This window comes from Gorilla gorilla, chromosome 13 (genome assembly GCF_029281585.2).
Source record: "Gorilla gorilla gorilla isolate KB3781 chromosome 13, NHGRI_mGorGor1-v2.1_pri, whole genome shotgun sequence".
Classification (NCBI taxonomy): Eukaryota; Metazoa; Chordata; class Mammalia; order Primates; family Hominidae; genus Gorilla; species Gorilla gorilla.
The window spans coordinates 85,403,912-85,425,041 of NC_073237.2; the positions used below are offsets into that span (position 1 = coordinate 85,403,912).

The window sequence follows — 21,130 nt, forward strand, 5'->3', positions numbered from 1 at the left end:
ACCATGCCCAGCTAATTTTTATATTTTTTTTGTAGAGACAGTTCACCATGTTGGCAAGGCTGGTCTTGAACTCCTGGCCTCAAGCAATTTGCCCACCTCGGCCTCCCACAGTGCTGGGATTACAGGTGTGAGCCACCACGCCCGGCCTTATACCATTCTTTAAAAAAGGAAACTGTTTCTTTTAACTTTACACCCACCCCCATCCCAATTTCAAAACACATCATTTAATTGTCTTGTTCACGGACATTTCCAAGATGAAATTTTATATTTTGCTCCCATAACTTCTGGTTATCAGAAAACCCAAACTCCTTTATTGAAGGAGTTTGGTCCGGCTGGTGTTGGTGTATCCCTTCCAAAATTCTTCATCCTCAGCTTGGCTTCTGGAGGCATTTCCTCCGCTTCACTCCCTGACCCGAGTGTGATGGCCATGGCTGATGTCTTTATCATCTGACTACCTATGGCGAATCCAATGTGGAGATCTTTGTAGACTCCGTTGAGAGGTCTGCAGCTCCTTCAGCTGACCCTTCTCAGTGCTGCGACTGAAACTTTCCCCTCCATTACTAGAAGAAACGGTCTTCGTTTTCACAGGTTTTTCTGCTTCCTCTTCAGGTCCTCCGGCTGCTCCAGCTCGCTGCGACTTTTCAGGCTTCTCCGCTCTCGCCCTCCCCTCCGCCATTTTCCCCACTGTGGCCTCCCCTTCTGTGTTCTTGACAAAGCATGTTTCTGCCTGACTGCCCATGCCAGTCCACACAAAAAGACCTCCAAGTACGCTTGCCATTGATGGACAATACACATGTTTATAGAAAGCAAGCAAAGAAGCTACGGTTTCTAAAACATTCCGCAAGAGTAAGCGCATTGTTGTCCACCCACCACAGTCTGCCTCCGTCCCTGGCGCAGAGCTCCAGGGGCCCAGAGGGTGGCGTTTCTAGCAGCCTCAGCGGTCAGCCCAGGCCAGGCCTCCCCAGGCCTCTGCCTTCCTTCCCTATGGAAGCTGCGGAGGAAGCACCTCCTCACTGTGGGCACGCTGGAACCCCAGGGAGAGGCTGCCTGGTCACACCAGAGTGAAGTAACTGACCAAACTCAGCAGGGAAGGGCAACAGGAAGCCCAGAACCAACCTGTGCCTGCCATTCCAGACTCCCCGCGGCCCTCACACAGCTCCTCCGCCTCTGAGCCCTTGAGGTCAGCTTCTGGGGCATTAGTTTGCTTTGGGTGAAGCTGTGGTGGGGACCAGGCTTCTGTGCGGAGGGTGCTAAGGGCCAGAGGTAGCAGCAACAGCTTTTCCCCAGAGCGTCTCTCTGGATGTCGCTGGTGGTTTCAGGGCTGCTTGATTCCTGGCTAGGTAGTGTCCAGGCTGGGTCTCTGTTCCAGAACTTGTGGAAGCCAACTAATATAATTTACTAAGACCCATCCAGTTTTTTTCTTTTTTTAAAGTGGGTTTTGTTGTCTGCAACCAAGAACTCTGACCAATGTTTCATCCTTCAGGTTCTGAGACATCACTACACTGGGGAGATACCAGCACATACCTCAGTGCCAGGGCCCAACGGCATGAAGCATTTGCACCCAGCATTGCACACGCAGCATTTACACCCTGCATCATACATGTAGCATTGACACTCTGCATTATACATGCATCGTCTACACCCAGGGTATGATACACCCTGCAGCATACGTGTTTCACTTACATCCTGTATCACACATGCAGCATATATACTCTGCATCATACATGTATCATTTTCATGCTGCACTGCACATGCAGCATTTGCACCCTTTATTGTACATGTTAATTAGGCTGTCTGCCTCCCACATGTTTTTGACAGCAGAGCCTGCTCTTTTCACCGCTATACACCCCCTAGAGCCCAGGCTTATCCCTGCCACATGTTTGATGCTTAGTGGGGCCACCTGCCTTTTTCGCCAGCCAAGCATCCTTTCTTTACTTTTCCCTTGCCCTATGTGGAGCCCAGTCGGTTTGGTTTGACTGGGGTGTAACTAAAAATATCCTATTAACTGCACTGTCATACAGGTTCCCAGGCCCACCCATAGCCTCAGACCCCAAGTCTGTGTTAGGTCTAAGGATCTAGCTCTGTAACTTGGACAGTCTAGACACAGGTGATCCCAGGACCACACTAGGAACTAGGCAGATGCTGGTCTTCAACCTCGATCACAAACCTAATAACCTGGGGATCAAAACCACAAAGCCTGAAATTCGTGTTCAGTTGGGCTGGAGTGTGGTGAAAGTGCTGCTTTAAGTTCCTCTGGATTTAAATGTGCAGCCACGCTTGTGAACCACTGTGCAGCTTCCAGAGCTCTCACTGCTCCCCGCAGCCCCTGCTCAGCCCCCTGCCGGGGGGAGTCTCCAAGACCAGCAGTCAGCCTCCAGCCTCTTTTCTCAGCCTCCTCAGACACCTGTTAGGTCCTGTTTGGCCTTTTCTTAGGCCATGGGCGCTTGGAAAATGAGGACGCTGCAACAGCATCAATGCAGGGACACCGATCCAATATATGCAGAAGTGGGGGTGATTGGGACTTATCCAACAAGTTCCCTGTGCCTGTCTAGGAACCTTAACCACCAGCTTTAAAGAAAATGTCCGCTTGGGATCCTCTCGCCTGCTTCTGCTAGGTGCCACTGCTCAGGGTGAGCAAAGTCTTATCGAGCCACCTCAGGAAGCTAAGGTCCCCAGCTTCCCTGATTCCACAGAGTCTGACGCTCCAGCCTCATTATTGAAGCCTTGCTTGTCTAATGCCCCCAGGCCAGGACACCCACCAGCTGTGAAGCCTGCAAAAAGGCCGGGATACCTCCAGGAGCCAGGCGGGGATCCTCAGCATCTCTCCCTTCCCACCGCCGGCCCCTGCAACGCAGACACACACTCACACTTTCACGTTCCATTCACACAGTCACACACACCACACAAACACATGCAGACTACACAACACACACATACACCACACACAAACACATGCACACAACACACAAACTACACGATGCACACCACACCCCCCACACACAGACTACACAACACACAACAAAGACATACACCACACACAAACACATGCACACAACACACACACACAAACTACACAATGCACACCACACCCCCACACACACAGACTACACAACACAGAACCCACATTCACATATACCACACACAAACACATGCACACACCACACGACACACACTATACTAACTACACAATGCACACCACACACACAAACACACACAGACTACACAGCACGCACACAACAAACACATGCAGACTACACAACACACACAAAACGCACATCAGACATATGCAGACTACACAACACACAACCATACATGCACCACACATAAACACATGCACACACCACACCCCACAACCACCCAACAACCTACACAACACACACACACCACACAAACTACACAACGCACACACACACACTACACACAAACACAGATGACACAACACATGCCACACACAAATACACGCAGGCTACACAACACACACGCACATACATACACCACATGCAAACACATCCACACAACACACCATACACAACTCACCAACACATGCAGATTATACAACACACACACCATACAAACACATGCAGACTACACAAAACACACACCTCACACCACACATACACAGACTACACAACACACAACACACTCACATATGCCACACGCAAACGCATGCACACACCACACCTCACAACCACCCAACAACCTACACAACACCACACACACACACCACACAAACTGCACAATGCACACCACACACGAACACACACAGATGACACAACACACATTCGCACACCACATACACAGACTACACAACACACAACACACCCATACACCACACACAAACACATGCACACAACATACCACACACAACACACAAACACATACAGATTACACAACATACAATACACACAACACACAAACATATGCAGACTACACAACACACATTACACAATACAAACAACACACACAAACACATGCAGACTACACAGCACACAACACACAAAATACAAATAAGTGCAGACTATACAACACACACACCACACAAACACATGCACACCACACAATACACACACCATAGACACTACGTACAACAGACACACACCACACACCACACAAGCACATGCGCACAACACCACACACAACACACTCATGCACCAGACAATACTACACTATACATACACACCACACACCACACTATATCCCACACGCATACCACATACACACACCACACAAGCACACACTACACAACAAAAACAACACACCACACACACCATAGAAACACACACACTACACTACACACAACACACTACACAACACATACTTATATTCATACACGCACCACACACACAGGCACACACATTACACACCACACACATACCACACACACGCTACACACTACACAAAACATACATTTTACACACATTCTACACACATTCTTACATTCCCACACACTCACACATGCACAAACATGCACGTGTAAATACAGAGACAGACACACACGTGTATGCACTCTCACACACACACACACACACAGATGGCAATGCTCAGAGAGCTGGAACACTCCAGGCTAGCTCCATTTCCCAGCGCCCCTGAGCTGGGGGCTGGGGTCTGTGCCACACATGTGCGTGCGTGCGCGCGCGCGCGAGTGTGTGTGTGTGTGTGTCCTGCAAGCTGGAGGGCAAGCCCCTCCTCTGTCAGGAGGCCTTTGCCCCACCCTGCGTGCTTCCAGTCTTGCTGCCCCTCCATGAGAGCAGCTGTCATACTTGTCGCCACTTCTATCTTCTGTTCTTCCCTCTCTCCTAGATTATAGGCTTTTTGAGGACAGATATTTAGTCCCATTCATCACTGTGCTCCCAGTGCCAGTTCTGGGCCTGGCATGGCAACATTAGTTAATGGATTAGATACAGAAATCAATGAATGATAGATGGGAGGGACAGAGAGAGGGAGGGAGAGCAGAAAGTACTTAGTTGCCCAAACCATATGTTCTAGTTTCTTTTTAAAGGGACCTGGAATTTACTCTCTATGTGACAGAGTGCATGGCAGAAAGAACACTGATAAATGTAGCAAGTTTATGTTGAAAATTTCATTAAAAGTGACAAGAATATAAATATATGTTGCTTGAATAATGAGTGGATCTAATCTTCCACTTTGTGGATGCTCACAGCATGGCCATTGTCCTGCAAATTTAGGAGAGCATAATATAATACCAGCAGCAGTATTTTAAAATTCTAGGTTAACACAGAAAACACCTTGCTTTCTTGACATCTGAATCAAATAAGATTGATAGTGGGAGAAAAATAAGACTGTTTTCATCTTAAATTTTCTTCCAACATAGTAGAAAATGAATTGAAAATACCAGTAACTGCCGGGCACAGTGGCTCATGCCTATAATCCCAGTGCTTTGGGAGGCTGAGGCAGGCGAGGGGATCACCTGAGGTCAGGAGTTCAAGACCAGCCTGACCAACATGGGGAAACGCTGTCTTTACTAAAAATACAAAAATTAGCTGGGTGTGGTGGTGGGCACCTGTAATCCCAGCTACTCGGGAGGCTAAGGCAGGAGAATCACTTGAACCCGGGAGGTAGAGGTTGCAGTGAGCCGAGATCATGCCACTGCACTCCAGCCTGGGCAACAGAGTGAGACTCTGTCTCAAAAAAAGAAAGAAGGAAAGAAAGAAAGAAAGGAAGGAAGGAATGAAGGAAGGAGAAAGGAAAGGAAGGGAAGGGAAGGGAAGGGAAGGGAGGGGAGGGGAGGGGAGGGGAAGGGAGGGGAAGGGAGGGGAAGGGAGGGGAGGGGAGGGGAGGGGAGGGGAGGGGAGGGGAGGGGAGGGGAGGGGAGGGGAGGGGAGGGGAGGGGAGGGAAGGGAAGGGAAGGGAAAATACTAGTAACCAAAGCGGTAACTGGCATAAAACATTCCAAATATATTGTCAGATCCCCAAGGCATCAGAAGCAACTGATCAGCAAGGAGCCCGAGGGAGGTAAACAGGGCAACCTCTTCAAATCAGCCTGTCCTGCCTACAGAAAACTGCCTTGTAAGGTTCTGAAATCCCTGCTGTACACACAGATACACACACACACACACACACACACACACACACAGTTTCTTTCTCCACCCTTTTCTCAGGGTCCTCTTGAGCTTCAGGACCACAGAGTTGCTGAGCCTACACTTCTACTGTCTCCAGGTTTTGGAATCTAGCCAAAGTGGCTGTCTATTCTCCCAGGGCCCTGGTCCCTCCTGCCCACTTGTATTAAGCAACCAACTGTCGAACATTTTAATTTGGTGAATAAAAATCTCTTGACCCTGGAAGACTGTAAGTGAGATGAAACCTTGTTCTTTCTCTGCATTGTGGCTCTGCTGGGCACATCTGGCCACCTCTACAGCTCCAGCCCTGACCAGGAGGGTCATCAAGCTGATACCCCCAGGTAAGCAGGCAGGTCTGGATGCAGGACTCCCCAGGAGATCTTCCAGGGCTCCTGAGTGCCAGATCCTGGCATGGGGTGGTTGTGGCATGCCAGGGTGAGACTGAAAATAGTCTAGACATCCTGAATGTTAATGTGCATTTTAATTAAGTGAATTTTAAAAATAAAAAGATCAGTTTATGTGAGTAATTTGAAAAAAGATAAATCCTCCCCTCCTCAAGAAAGGTCAGGAACTGCCATCAAGTCAAAGTGGGCAGAAGTGAGTAAAAACTATGTTTCTACCACGTGGGAAGACAGAAACAACCCTCTGCATCATGCCTTGAAACTGGCTTGAATGAAGGAAAAATCTCACAGATGTGTTGCTCAAGTGTAACAGAGATCCAAGCCTTCTGGAGAATGGGGAGCAAGGTCTGAAGGCAGATGCAGAATCCAATTTGGGGTGAAGGAAGGGGAATTAGGGGAGATTTACCTCTTCAATGGCCAGGAGGTAATATGGAGCAAATCAGACATATCACGGAAGGCTTCCTGCAGGAAGGACCACTTGTCTGGAACATGTGTGGGATTTAATGTGGTAAGCAAGGAGGCAAACGCTTAAGGAGGGGGGACGGCAAAAGCCCTGTGGCAGGAGGCAGCATGACAAGAATGAGCTTTCTGAAGGTGGGGAGGAGACAGCCGAGAGAGTATTGGTGTGACAAGGCAGAGATGGCTGGAGCCAGGATACACAGAGCACGTAGGCCGTGCAAGAGTGTGGACTTCACCCCAGGAGCTGAGGAGCTATAGAGGGGCATTTTGAGAAGACCCCTTTGGCTACAGTGTGAGGCATGAATTGGGAAGAGTGAAGTTGTGAACGATGCATGACTATTACGGAAATTAAAGAGAAAATTAGAAATGAGAAGGCCCCAGGTGCAGCCCTGAGTAAAACCAGAGGCATCTGCAAAGTAGAGCAAAGGAGTAGCAGACAGGAGAATCAACAGATGATCTAGGGAAAAGCAACTGCCCCAAAGCAGGATCCGTACTGGCAGAGTTGGCTGGGTGGTCACGGTGGAGGAGAAGGGCCGTGGTGTAGGCACCGAGGACCTGGGCAGCGTTAGCAGGAGGTGTTCTGCTTGCAGTAATGGATTCAAGCTAAATGGGAGAGAGCTGAGGAGAAAGAGAGGAAATATTACTTTTCTAGGAAGATGAGGAAAGATGGTAGCTGTGGGCAGGAGGAGGATGAAGTTGTCTAAGGAAACGTTGTGCTGTTGTTATTATTGTTTAAAACGAGATGATTTCCCTGTGCTTAAAACCCAATGCGTTTTCCACCTGAATATATTGCATTCACCACACTTACCTTCTCACACTCCTGAAACTCCACTCTAGTGGCAATAAATTTACCAGATTTGAAGGCCAAAGGGATGAAGAAAGCTGGACCAGCGACATTAGGGAGAAAGACAGCAAGCGTTTGGGAGAGAAGTGGATGAAGGGGTGGAAACTGGCTTAGCAAAGTGGAAGAGGCTGCAATTCGGACTTGCCGAGGAGGATGCTGACAGTGAGCTTGCTAGATTTCCCTCCAGAACCAAGAAAGGGAACAACATGGGCCCTGGGTATAAGAAACTTGACTCAGGAGCACAGGAAAGCAAATCCCTGGGTGCCTGAGCTGGAATCTCAGGATGAAGCTATGCAGAAGGCTCATTAATGATCATCTCCCCGTCTCCTCCTCCTCCTCATTTTACTGCCACTGGGAATCCTGAAGGGTTCACACCAGGAGAATTCTCTCCCATCAGCTTCCTGTCAAGCCCATTCCCATTTGGTCTACAATGCTGATGTTTGCAAACCACATCAAATACGGCTGTCTCCTGGGAACCGGTAAATATTGTGGTTGGTTGGGATGGAAGTGCTGGGATGAGAGGAGGCTTGTTGGAAGAGGGTGTCGAGGGACAAAAAGAGGAAAGAAGACTGTGTGTTTTTGGTAGGGAAAGGACAGACGAAGAAAGGCTGTTTCCCAGGAGAATGTGTTACATTGAGCCATGTGAAATGACCACCTGCACCGCCATTTTTAATGATTAAAATGGAATTTTATATAGTCGCCTAATAAGAATTGTACTTAAGAAACATTGAAGCTCTTCTTTATAAATGCCCTCAGTCTTTCATAAACCCAGCACACAAGCCCATCAACACCATCCCAGCCTCCCTTCCCCACGACTTTCTTGTCTCTTGCTGTCCCAAACAAAAAGGGAAGTAACAAAATGACCAGAGTCCTTCAACTCCAGAAGTCTAAGACAGCTTCTGATCTTTGCTTTAGGACTGAAATCTCTAATTAGGAAAGCCCCCAGATGCAAGACCCTAGTTGTGGCTTTAGGATTTTGCAAAACCAGATAAAAGCAGAGGTAAATGATAAACCCAGAAAAACGCCTACCTGCAGGGCCTAACCTGTTGTCTGAAGCCCCAAAGGTAATTCAGAATCCTCTATAATCACCTGAAAATAGATGCCACCGTGCTAGAAAAAATCATCTGTAATTCATAAGGAATACAGTTAATTCCATTCAATAAAAGTTGTGGGGACTGTGGGATGTACCAGGGCTTCATTGACTATAATGGGCACATAGGCATTTAAGGATAAATAAAAGGGAAAAAAGGAAGGAAAAAATTTTGTAGCATTATGATTTTAAGTTTAGATGCTCAGGCTAACCAAGAGGAGATAAGTGGATAAATTCAGGAAAAATAAAGTCTACAGCTGGGAGCCATGTGGTCATCTAAAAGTCAGAGTTAAGGGCAATGAGCCACTTGAGAAATGGCAAGAAGTGCTGGTGCCAAGCTCAGATCCATGAAGCAGGAAATGGCCAAGCTGGCCACCAGCACTGAGCACGTCTCTCTGGATACAGAGAGCCTGCAGCCCCCAGCCTTCCTCCAGCTTCCCCAAGGGATCCTGGGATTTGTGGCTCAAGGTTTTGGAGTTCTATGTGCTGTATTTGCATTGTCTGGAAAGAGAATAGTTTAGAAAAAAGCCATTCCTCATTGAGACCGCAGGCTCCAGGAACAGCAACATGATTCCAAACCAAGTCCATGGTATTTCTATGTGCAGTTTCCTGCCGCCCCACTTGCCTAATGAGAGGATAACCCAGCTCCTTCTCATGGAGGGGTCTACTCTTCAATACTTGGGTATGGGCTTTAGAACACATTTACCCTTTAAATTGCCTAGTGGAACAGAGGGACATCTCTTGTTAAATTTTTCACACCCACAGACACAAAAGTGGGTTTTCTGATTTTTAATTATTTAAATGTTTAATTTTTTATTTAGAAAGAATTGTAGAATCACAGGAATTTGCAAGTATAAGTAAAGATAGTACAGAGAGTTCCATGTACCCTTCACCCAGTTCCTCCAATGGTTACACCTTACATAAGTGTAATATCAATACCAGGAAATTGACATTGCACAGCATGTTGTGTGTATGTGTGTGATGTGTGTAGTTCTGTGCCATTTATCACATGCATAGATTCATGTCACCATCACTGCAATCAAGTTACAGAACAAGTTCATTGCCCAAAGATCTCCCTAGTCTCCTTTATGTTTACACCCATTTCTCTCTCACTACCAGCCCCTCAGTCCTGGCCCCTGGCAACCACTAATCTGTTTCCCATCTCCATGTATATTATGTAAGTGAAATTTTTCATGGACCAAACTGAGCAGGGTGGGGGGTGGGGGTGTGGGGGTGGGGGTGGGGGTGCTATTTCTTGTGGCCCAATAACGAGATGCAGATGAACTGGGGAGGAAGAGAGTTTTTATTTCTATAACCAGTTACGGGGAGAAGGCCTGTAAATTATCACCAGACCAACTCAAAATTACAAAGTTTTTCAGAGCTTATATACCTTCTAAGCTATATATCTATGTGTAAGTGTGCATTCATCTAAAGGCTAAGTGATTAACTTATTTTAATCTGTAACTAAGGTCTGAGTCCTGAAGACCTTCCTCTGGAGCCTCAGTATATTTACTTAATCTAAATGGGTCCAGGTGCTGAGGTGATTACCCTTATTTTGTCTCCTGCTAAATCACGGAGGTTTGAGGAGTTCCTTCAGACCCCCAGTAAACTTGTTTGTGGAGGCCTGGGGAGTTTCTTCAGACCCACAATAAGACTTGTTTAATCCTAAATGGGCCCTGTTAAGAATTCCTTCATTATTTTGTCATGCTTTAAGGCCCAGGAAAAGCCTAGGCCAAACTCCTAATGGGCTTTTGTTACATCCCAGCCTTTGTATAAGGGCATTGATTTCTAATATTTAACTTAACCACTCAGTCAGTACTGAAACGGTTGTCAGTGAGACCTGGCCTGCCACAAAAATCACACAGATTTTGGGTTTTTTTACTCAGCATAATAGTCTTGGGATTCAATCAAGTTGTTGCATGTATCAACAGTGGATCCTTTATATCGCTGAGTAAAACTCCTTGGTAGATGGCCACCATCCATTTAGTGAATCACCTAATGAGCATATTTTGGCTGTTTCCAGGTTTTGACTATTACAAGTAAAGCTGCTATGGTCAATCATGTGCAGGTTTTCTGTCGACATTCCATAGAATTCCACAGGGATGAATTTATTTTTAATTCCAATGGGATGCATGCCCAGGAGAGCAGTTGCTGGGTTGTTTGGTATTGTATGTTTAATTTTTTAATAAACTGCCCAATTCTTTTCCAAAGTGGCTGTACCATGTTACATTCCTGCTAGAGTGATCCAGTTTCTCCACATCATTACAAACATTTGGCATTGGCAGTATCTTTTGTTCTAGCTGTTCTCATAGATCTGTAGTGAAATTTCATCATGACCTTATTTGCATTTCCCTAATGGCTGATCATGTGCCTTTATCCATGTGTCTTCTTCATATCTTTAGCCCATATTCTATTTGAATTGTTTGATTTTCTTACTGTCAAGTTTTTAATATATTCTTTACAAATTCTAGTTACGAGCCCTTTTGTCAGATCTGCAGTTTTCAAATGTTTTCTTCCAGTCTATAGCTTGTCTTTCCACCCTCTTCATAGTGTCTTTTGCAGAGCTAGGTTTCATTTTAATGAGGTCCTCTTTATTGATGTTTTTCTTTTATAGATCACACCTTGCTATCGTTTTAAATTACTTTTCACCAAGCCCTAAGTCCCAAAGATATTCTCTTATGTTATCTTGTAAAAGTTTTATTTAAATGTAAAGGGGTATTTCATTTAAATATAAAAGCTTCATTTAAATGTAAAGGGGGTATAAACCCTTTACATTTTAATCTGTGATCCACTTTGAGTTAGCTTTTGTATTAAGTGTAAGGTTTAGGTCAAGGTACATTTTTTTGCTTGTGGATATCCAACTGACCCAGCACTATTTGTTGACAAGACTATCATTCTTTCATTGGACTGCTTTGCACCTCTGTCAAAAATCTGTTGACCACACCTGTGTGGGGCTATTTCTGGGCTCTCTATTCTGTTCTATTGATCAATGTGTCTCTCCCTCTACCAGTAGCACAGAGTCTTGAGTAATGTACCTACATATTAAGTATCGGAGTCTGATAAACTGATAGGTCTGATTATATTTTTTATCTTCAGAATTGTTTTAGCCATTCTAGTTCCTTTGCTTTCCTATATAGATTTTAGAATAATCTTATTTATGTTCACAAAAAATCTTACTGAAATTGTGATAGTAATCGTGATAAGCCTGTTTACCAATTTGGAAGAATTGACACCTTTATTATGTTGAGTATTCCAATCCATGAACATGGTATGTCTGTCTTTATTTTTATTTTTTCTTTTCAGCTTTGTCTTTTTCAGCATACAAATCCTGTAAGTGTTTTGTTGGATTTACACCTGATAACTTTATTTTGTGTTACTGATTGTATGAGATATTGTATTTTTAATTTCAGTTTCCATATGTTCATTGTGAGTGTATAAAAATACTATTGGGTTGGTCTTATATCTTGCAACTTTGCTTATTAGTTCTCGGAGGTTTTTATTCATGTGCTTGTTTGTTTTGCCTTGTGTTATTTTGTTTTGTTTTTGTAGATGGCTTGAGATTTTTCATGCAGATTATCATGTCATCTGCAATAGGGACACTTTGTATCTTTCTTTTAGATCTACATGCCTTCATTTTCTTTTATTTTCTTATTGTGCTGGCTAGAACTTCCAGTGCTATGTTGAATAGAAGTAGAGAAAGGGGACATCTTGTTTTTTTCCCAGATCTCAAAGGAATGCATTCAGTCTTTCACCATTAACTATGATGATAGCTGTTGCTTTTTGCAGATGCTGTTTATCACATTGAGGAAGGTCCTTTCTATTTCTAATTTCCTGAGAGTTTTATCATAAATGGGCCTTGAATTTTGTCAAATTTTTTTGTATAAATTGATATAATCACATAATTTTTCTCATTAAGCCTATTAGTATTGTAGACTATAGGGCTTGATTTTTAAAATTTTAACCCAGCCTTTTATCTTTGGAATAAACCCAACTTGATCATAGTACATAATTATTTTTGTATATTGTAGAATTATATTTGCTGTATTTTCTTAAGAATGTTTGTGTCTATATTTTTGAGGAATACTGGTCTGTATCATGTTTTGGTACTGTCTTTGGTTTTGGAGTAAGTATCCTACTTACCTCATAAAATGAGTTAGGAAGCATCTCTACTTCTTCTGTTTTCTGGATGAGATTGTGTAGAATTGTTGTTAAATTTTTTATATGTTTGGTAGCCTTTTTTAGTGACACAATTTGGGCCTTGAGTTTCTTTTTTGAGAGTTTATAAATTCTATTTTCTTAATAGTTAATAGGGCTATTCAAATTGCTTATTTCATATTGCGAGAACTGTGGTAGCTGTGCTTTTCAATGAATTGGTTCATTTCATCTACATCATAAAATGTATGTGTGTTGAATTGTTTACTGTATTCCTTTAGTATCCTTCTGATGTCTGTGGGGTATGTAGTGATAGCCTCTGTTCACTCCTTATATTGGTAATCTCTGCCTTCTCTCTCTCTCTTTTTTTGTCAGTCTTGCTAGAATGTGCCAATTTATTGATCTTTTCAAAGATGTACCTTTTGTTTCATTGATTTTTTCTGTTTTAATTTAATTTCTGCTTTTATCTTTCTTGTGTCCTTCCCTGCTTGCTTGACATTCATTTTGCTAGCTTTTTCTAGTTTCTTGAGGTGAGAGCTTAGATTATGGAGACATTTTCTCTCTTAAACCTCAGATTTAGTTTTTTTTTTAAATTAAGAAGTAAGGTTTTGCATGATTTCAATTCAACTAATATGGAAAAAAAACTTTTCACTCATGTGTATATTGTGTAAAGTTGTAGAATCCTACTATTCTTTTAAATGCCCCAATATTTAACATTGTACTGATCGCTAGAGTGTACCATTTTCAGATGAGGACAAACCCAAAGGTTAAGTAGTTTCTTTATTAACCAAGAGTTATGGTGAAAGCAAGACAAGAAGCAAGCCCTCTCCCCTCTCCCCACCCCCACACTGCTCTTCCCACGGCAGCATCCAGCCTGTAATGGCTGTCCTCAAGGTCTGCAGCTGGGGCTGTCCAAAAGGAATCTGGGTGGGCTCCATCCAGTCTCACCCAAACCAGCCCATGGTATTCCAGATTTGAGAGTAGATGTGGGGAGTGGCAAGACTGAGGGTCTGTGATGGCATCTGTCCTCCCCACTCTGTCCTTGGGCTCCAGCCAGACCCCCTGGCTCTCTGCAGGCACCCTGGGTGGTGTTCATGCACAAAAAAAAGTCAGCCCAGTGTCTTTCAGGAGTTGCAACCTCCAAAGGGTTAAAATGCATCAACAAACTTCAACTGGACAAGGCACCCCAGCCATCTTTACAGTATCCAGGGTCAATTCAGAGCTCTGCCACCTACCAGCCGTGCGACTCTGAGCAAATGTATAAAGTTTCTCTGTACCTTGGTTTTCTCATCGAACAATGGGATGATATTGGTATTGGTCTCACAGGGTTGCTATGAGGAGTAAGTGAGTCTCTGTGTGTAGAGCTCTCTGAACAGTGCCCAGCATGGCATAAGCACTAGATCAGCAGTACTGGCTGGCATTTGCCCTTATTGCCCCATCAAAACTCCTTCAGTCCTCTCTGCTTAAAATCCACTGGCTTTGATGTCCGAAGAATAAGGAAATTGGCAATTACCCTTTATATTCATTTCCACCCTCTCTCTCCATTCCTACCATAAAGTAAACCTTTTGGTAGCCAAGAAGAAGAAAAGTTATTCCACAACATTGTCGACACTTGTTCAAAGAGCCAGGGGCAGGGGAGGAATACGCCGAACCAGTCTATGCAGAATGCAAACAGGTTTGTGCATAACCACCCCATCCACTGCATGCTATTGAATGAACGATTCAAACACAACTGGGCACTTTTGTTGACTTACAGTTTACAGTGTGTATAAACAGTTTGTAAGTGAAGAGCACTCCTCCAGCGAGCCAGCCCCCACCACACCCCCCAGGTGTGGTATCCACAAAGACAAGAAAGTTTTTTGGACTAATTTGACTCAGAGCATCAAGACTGCTAAAGATGGCACTGCCTGTTTGTGGAATTCAGATGCAGGCTTCACTATGAGCCTCCAGTAAGCCTCAGTCAAAACAGTAGAGAGGGAATCAAGAGTGCCTCCCCCCAGCAGTGTGTCTTCTAACCTTTCTCCTGGCTCTCAGAATGTACAGGCTCTTAACAAAAACACATGTGCAAGAACATATTAGACCCTCATCACCTCTGCCAGCTGAGTTCCTATTTCCCTGTCTGCTCCCACTGCATCTGAAAACCCTACATCCTGCCCAGTGGAAGTCCGATTCCTCATGCCAGAATAATTTGTTAATTTTTTTCCAGATCCTAAAGTGATGCTTCAGGTAGCAAACTCTGAGTTTGACGTATGTTCTCCGAGAATGCACTGTAGATAACAATGCTCAATTCATAGTGATGGGGCATCTCTGAGCAAATGTCTCCTGCCAGCTGTTTGCTGCAATAATTTGGATATTTGCTCCTGTGCCTTTCACGTTGTGGTTAAACAGCATGTTTACCATCAATATCACTGGCAAGAGGTTGGGAACAGAATGGAGAGAGGAGACAGGTTGTGGTTCTATAGGAATCAATGGCTCTCCTCCTTATGGGTTGTGTAGACTTGAATGAGGTCCCCTCTCCAGGCCTTTATTTTCTCATTGCTGCAATGTCAGCAACCTCTCTGCTTCATAAAAGGGTATATGAAGCAACCCTAGCATGGTCTCCAATAAGCTCAGTGGGCATTCCTTCTCTGCCCCCACCATATCCATATGGCCTTTCTACAACTATTTCTATGTTTAAAAGAGCTAAACCTGCCTGTTATCCCATTTATTATAATTCTTTCATTTCGTATGTCTAACTGCACTTGAGTCCTCACAATTCAGATGGATAGAGTGAAGGCTTTTCAAACCCTCAACTGATTAGGTGAGGCCCACCCACACTCAGTGGGGCCACCTGCTTTCATCACATGGATATGCTGAAGACAGACTGTTGAAATATTCTTTGTTTTTAATTTAAACTTGTTTCATAATACTGGTTCTTTTGAGGTGATTTTCATCTCACTTTCAGGTCGTTTGAGAGTTTCATCTTACTATATAATGGTTGAAAAAGGAAAGGAAGTCATCACTTGCCCAAGGTGGTGGTGAATTCCCATTCTGTTACCAGCCAAGGGAAGGGATTCGGGGGAGATATTTCACCCAGAAAAGTGCTGTGTTGTTTGAGTTCGCCTTTTGGTTATTAAGGGTACTAATATATTTTTCATCAACAATGACTTAAGGCCCCTAGAAGTTCATGAACCTGGTGTGGGTGTGTGCTTCCCACTCAGATGTGCTGTGTAACTTGCGCCTGAGGGTAACACGAACTCTCCCTGGGCAAGATGTAACCAGGGAAAGAAAGGAGAAGGCAGAGCTCAGAGCAAGCAGAAAGCCAAGCAGGAGACCAAAAGAGGCCTCAGAGGCCATGTTTGCATCTTCCACAGAGGGACAGACACATTCCCTGCCTCTCCAGTAAACACAAACATGCAAACATGCACACACAGAGACATGCACACACACGGACCATACACACCACACACACACACACACACACACACAAACTACTTATGTTTCTGAATATTACAAACATCATTACAAAATATGAAATGTACAAAGAACAATTCCCGGTGGCTCATGCTTGTAATCCCAGAACTTTGGGAGGCCGAGGCAGGTAGATCACCCGAGGTCAGGAGTTCAAGACCAGCCTGATCAACATGGTGAAACCCCATCTCTATTAAAAAATACAAAAATTAGCCAGGCACAGTGGTGGGCACCTGTAATCCCAGCTACTCAGGAGGCTGAGGCAGGAGAATTGCTTGAACCCAGGAGGCGGAGGTTGCAGTGAGCTGAGATTACACCATTGCACTCCAGCCTGGGCAACAGAGCAAGCCTCCGTCTTAAAAAAAAAAAAAAAAGGAACAATTCCTGAAGCTTCTGATGATTTCTGGCTGACCATGAGGTTGGAAGTGGGAACACATTAAGGGCTTAATGATGGGACACAGTGATGTAATCACTGTGGAGCCACAACTGAAGTGCTGAGATTCAGCATTGGAAGACATCTCTGTCACCAAATGAACACGCCTCCCTAAAGAGCTCTGGCAGTGAGTCAAAGGCTTCATTTGGGTCAAGACAGAGTTATTATACAAAAAGCCAAGTTTCATTCTACAAATCCATATCGGGGTCAATATTTTAAAGTGATTTCCCCCAAGTTCTGTGTAGAGCAAGCTGACAGAGAAGAAATGGCTCTGAGATATCTGGCAAGTTGCAGATGGACTGACCACAAGCCGCTTGTCCCCACTGTAGCCCCGGGCTCCCTTCTACCACAGTGGCCATATCTGTGAGGTTCTGCCCTTTCCCTGGGGCCACTGCATCAGTCAGGGCTCTCCAGAGAAACAGAATCCACAGGAGGTATACCTATAGCATACACAAAGGCTTTATTATAAGGAACTGGCCCATGCAATTATGGAAGCTAACACATCCAATGTCTATAGGTCCAAGGTCCCAGTTCCAGTCCTAAGAGGATTCTCCTAGTTAGAGACTTCTCTCTAACTAGGGAGAGTGTTGGCTTTTTGTCTTCAATAACAGTCTACTCAGGCCCTCAACTAATTGGGCGAGGCTCACCCACACTAGGAAGGGCCATCTGCTCTCCTCAGTGTACTGACTCACTTGTCAATCTCATCCAGAAACCCCCTCACAGACACATTCAGAATAATGTTTGACCACATATCTGGGCACCCCATGCCCCAGTCAAGTTCACACATACAATTAACCATCATAACTATCTGTTAGACCCCACCTTGCAGGGGGCAGTCCTCCTCTGGAAACCTTCAGGACTTGAGGTGTCAAGCTCATGTGTGCAAACTGTGACCAACACACATTTTCCTGAGAAGAGGCCTCAGACAAACAAAAAAAAATCATGCATGCACATTTACTCAGATAATGACTGTCTGTTGCAGCCTTTATGCTAAACAGAGCTAAGAGTAGAGATAGTGCAGATTAACTCAGACCCAGAAACTTGGGGAGGCACCCTGGGATCCTGGAAGCAGATGCTGGGAGGGCAGAGGGGACCGAGAAAGAAGGTGCATTTACTCAGCTCTTCTGAGACAATTCTGCTCTCCTGTGGTGCACTGGTTCTGCTGGAGAAAGGGCTCACTTTGAGTTCGAATCTTAAAACTGCATGTCCTTTAACCACACTGTACCTGCTCACCAGGCTGTGGACACTAATTTGTTGGGAAAGTGAATATATTTCATTTTTTAAATTAAAAAAGCATGTAAGGTTATATTACATAATTGTGATATATAATACATTTATTCAAATCATATTTAAGTTTGGGGCCACATGATTTTCAAAAGTATACAGATATAACTCATAGTATCTTTCAATTTTATTCCCATAAGCCTAGATTTGATTTAAAGTCTAAGCGCAAAGGTAGAGAAATTTTTTAGTTGTTTAGTACCTGCCATTTTATTTTTCTCCAACTTTTTATTATGGAAAAAGTTCAAAGATACAAAGAAGGAGAACAGATTGTACAACCCCTTCCCTATATCCACCACCTAGAACCAATAATCACCAACCTTTTGTCATATCAGCTTATGTGCACGTACTGTGCTGAACAATTTAAATTAAGTTTTAGACATGAAGACATTTTACCCTTTAATACTTCAGCAGCACCTCCTAAAATTAAAGCCATTCTCCTAAATAAACATTATGCCATTATCACACCTAAAAACATTAACAATAATTCTATACTATCATTCAATATCCCCTCCAATTTGTAATTTCCTCCAAAATGTTTTTGTGTGCATGTGTGTGTGCTGATTTGTCCAGCTGGGAGTCAATCCGGATTTGTACTTATTGTTATACTTCTTCTTTTCAGCTGTTCTTATACCAGAAGAATCTTTCACCCCTTTTTCTTGACATTGATTTTTTTTGGAAGAGCTCAGGACTGCAGAATGCCCACACTCTGGTAGTCCAGTTTTTTCCCATGTTGTCATTTAACTCATGGCTCAAACTCTTCCGTTTCCTGTAAACTTGCAGTAAAGTCTAGAGGCTTTGCAATTGATTCAATTGAAGCATCTTTGGCAAGCACACAGCAACAATGATGTTGTGTGTTTCTTTTGCATCACATAATGCCAGGTTGAGCCAGTATTAGTGACACTGAGTTTGATCTTCCTGTAAGGTACAGCCAGATGTCTCCATAAAAAAATGGAAAATGGAAAACCTTTTTCTTTTTTTTTTTCCAATTAGCACCAGTTCGCCTGCACACTTTCACCTAAGGGTTTGACACCCACTAGTGCACACTGCCTGATTTAATTATTTCATTAAGGGTTACAGAATGGGGATTTCCTCATTCTCCCATTTCTACGTTTATGAGCTGGCATTCTTCTGTTAAACTGCTTTCACTTGTGAAACAGGATGCAGAGGAGGAGACTTATTCAACAGAATTGTAGGGAGGGCTGTTTCTCTCAAAAGGAGTGGTGAGAGAAGATGGTCTCTACCGGGGCATGGAGGGCTCCTTGTCAGAGTCTGGTGTCTGAGCTTTAAGGCCCAGGAAGAGGCCAGCAGATGGGGGTGGGGCAGTGGGTGAGTGAGAGGCCCGTGTGTGGGGAGACCCACTGAGGACAGGGATCTTTAGGGAAACGGAGCCTCACTGAAAGAGGAATTTCAGTGATGCCATCGGTCAGATCCTGGGTCTCTCTTAGGGAAACCTGCCATAAAGCATGAGAGCCACATTACTCCTCAGGGCTTCTGGGCTCCGATTCCGCAGACTAGTTTTGGAGGCATCACCGCGCCTCAAGGTTGCTCTGTTATATCAGGGTAACCGACTTTCTCTAGGAACGGAGACTTGGGTGCCCCTTAAAACAACCCTCAGCCAGTACCCTAGCAGTAAATTTTTCATCATGGGAAGCAACTAATTGAACAGAGGTGTGATGAACCTACTGACCACTTTGAGGTAATATAGACACAGTGGCCACAGTATGCTGTATTGTTATCCTGGTTGTGACCAATGCCAGAGGAGCATGTTTCCTTCTTTTCTTGACTTGATGCTGTAGGAGTCCAACAAAGGGAAGCACATTCAGGCCCACATGAAACTTGGGACAGAAGTGGCTTCTCAGAGCCGTGCACCAGGCACTTTGAACAAGTTGGAAGGCTACAGTGCCGGGAGACTCCACAGTAGCACAGGCAAAGTGGCTTAGGCGAAAAGGCTGGGAAGTCCCCCAGCTCCCGGGGGCCAGAGCCTCTAGGGCCGGCAGCCTCAGCAGGCAGAGTCACTGGCCTACTTCAGCTCATTTGCTGAGGGCTTGCGTTTCTCTGCAGGGAACAGGAGTGCCGCCGACTTCCACTCTTGGTGCCCTTCACCGCTCAAACTGCATCCCAAATAAGCATATGCACCCTGCTCCAAGAGAAGGATGCGCTGGGCTGATCCTCTGGAGGCAAGAGGGCAAAAGACAGAAAGTAACGAGCGGCCTTTGCACAAAGAATCCTCAACTCTCTGCAGCGGCCCCTGCGGCCCAGTCCTGCCGGCCCAGGAATGCACAGTCGGATAACAGGCCTCTCCTTGCTTTTTCGTCTTCTTCCTCCCGCTTCTCTCCTCTCTCCTTTTCCTCCTCCTTTTTTCTTTATTTTTCTCCTTTCTCCCCAAGCTTCTACAGTTGTTTCTGTGTTCGCTCAATCATGGCCTTTGGCATTGATTGAAAATTTGGCAGTTCCTTCTCTCGGAATTCTTCTGTTTGAAGCCTTCATATGGATTTATTATTATTATTTTTATTTTTATTTTTATTTTTATTTTTTTGCCACACAAAAGGGGCAAATCCGCGTGAGGAAGGGGGTCGCATGGGGGTCGGCTGAGATCTGCTGGCTGCCGGTCTAGGAGGGGCGCTGCTCTGTGCCGGAGTGGGCTCTGGTGCACCAGCAGAGGCTGGGGGAGAGTGCTGCCCCCGCCTGGAGCCCAAGCCTCTGCGTGCCTGAGGGTAGAGCGCGGAAAGAGACCAGGCAGGCGCCGGAGGGGACCCGCGCCGAGAAGGAAGAAGCCCAAACAAAAACGCTGTCCGGCGCCAGGCGCCCACCTACAAGCCCAAGCCGGTGCTCGGCCAGTTACAAAAGAAATGGGCAGGATCTGGACAACGATAATGATAGTATTAATCCTATTAAGAATCGGCCCAAACAAATCCTCGCTGTCAGGGCGGCAGGCGCCCA

At 44.8% G+C, this 21,130-nt stretch overlaps 1 pseudogene; it reads right to left on the reverse strand.

Moving 5' to 3' along the window:
• Positions 1-224: 224 nt before the first annotated feature.
• On the reverse strand, positions 225-676 carry LOC101126674 (PEST proteolytic signal-containing nuclear protein-like; annotated as a pseudogene).
• Positions 677-21,130: the final 20,454 nt, after the last annotated feature.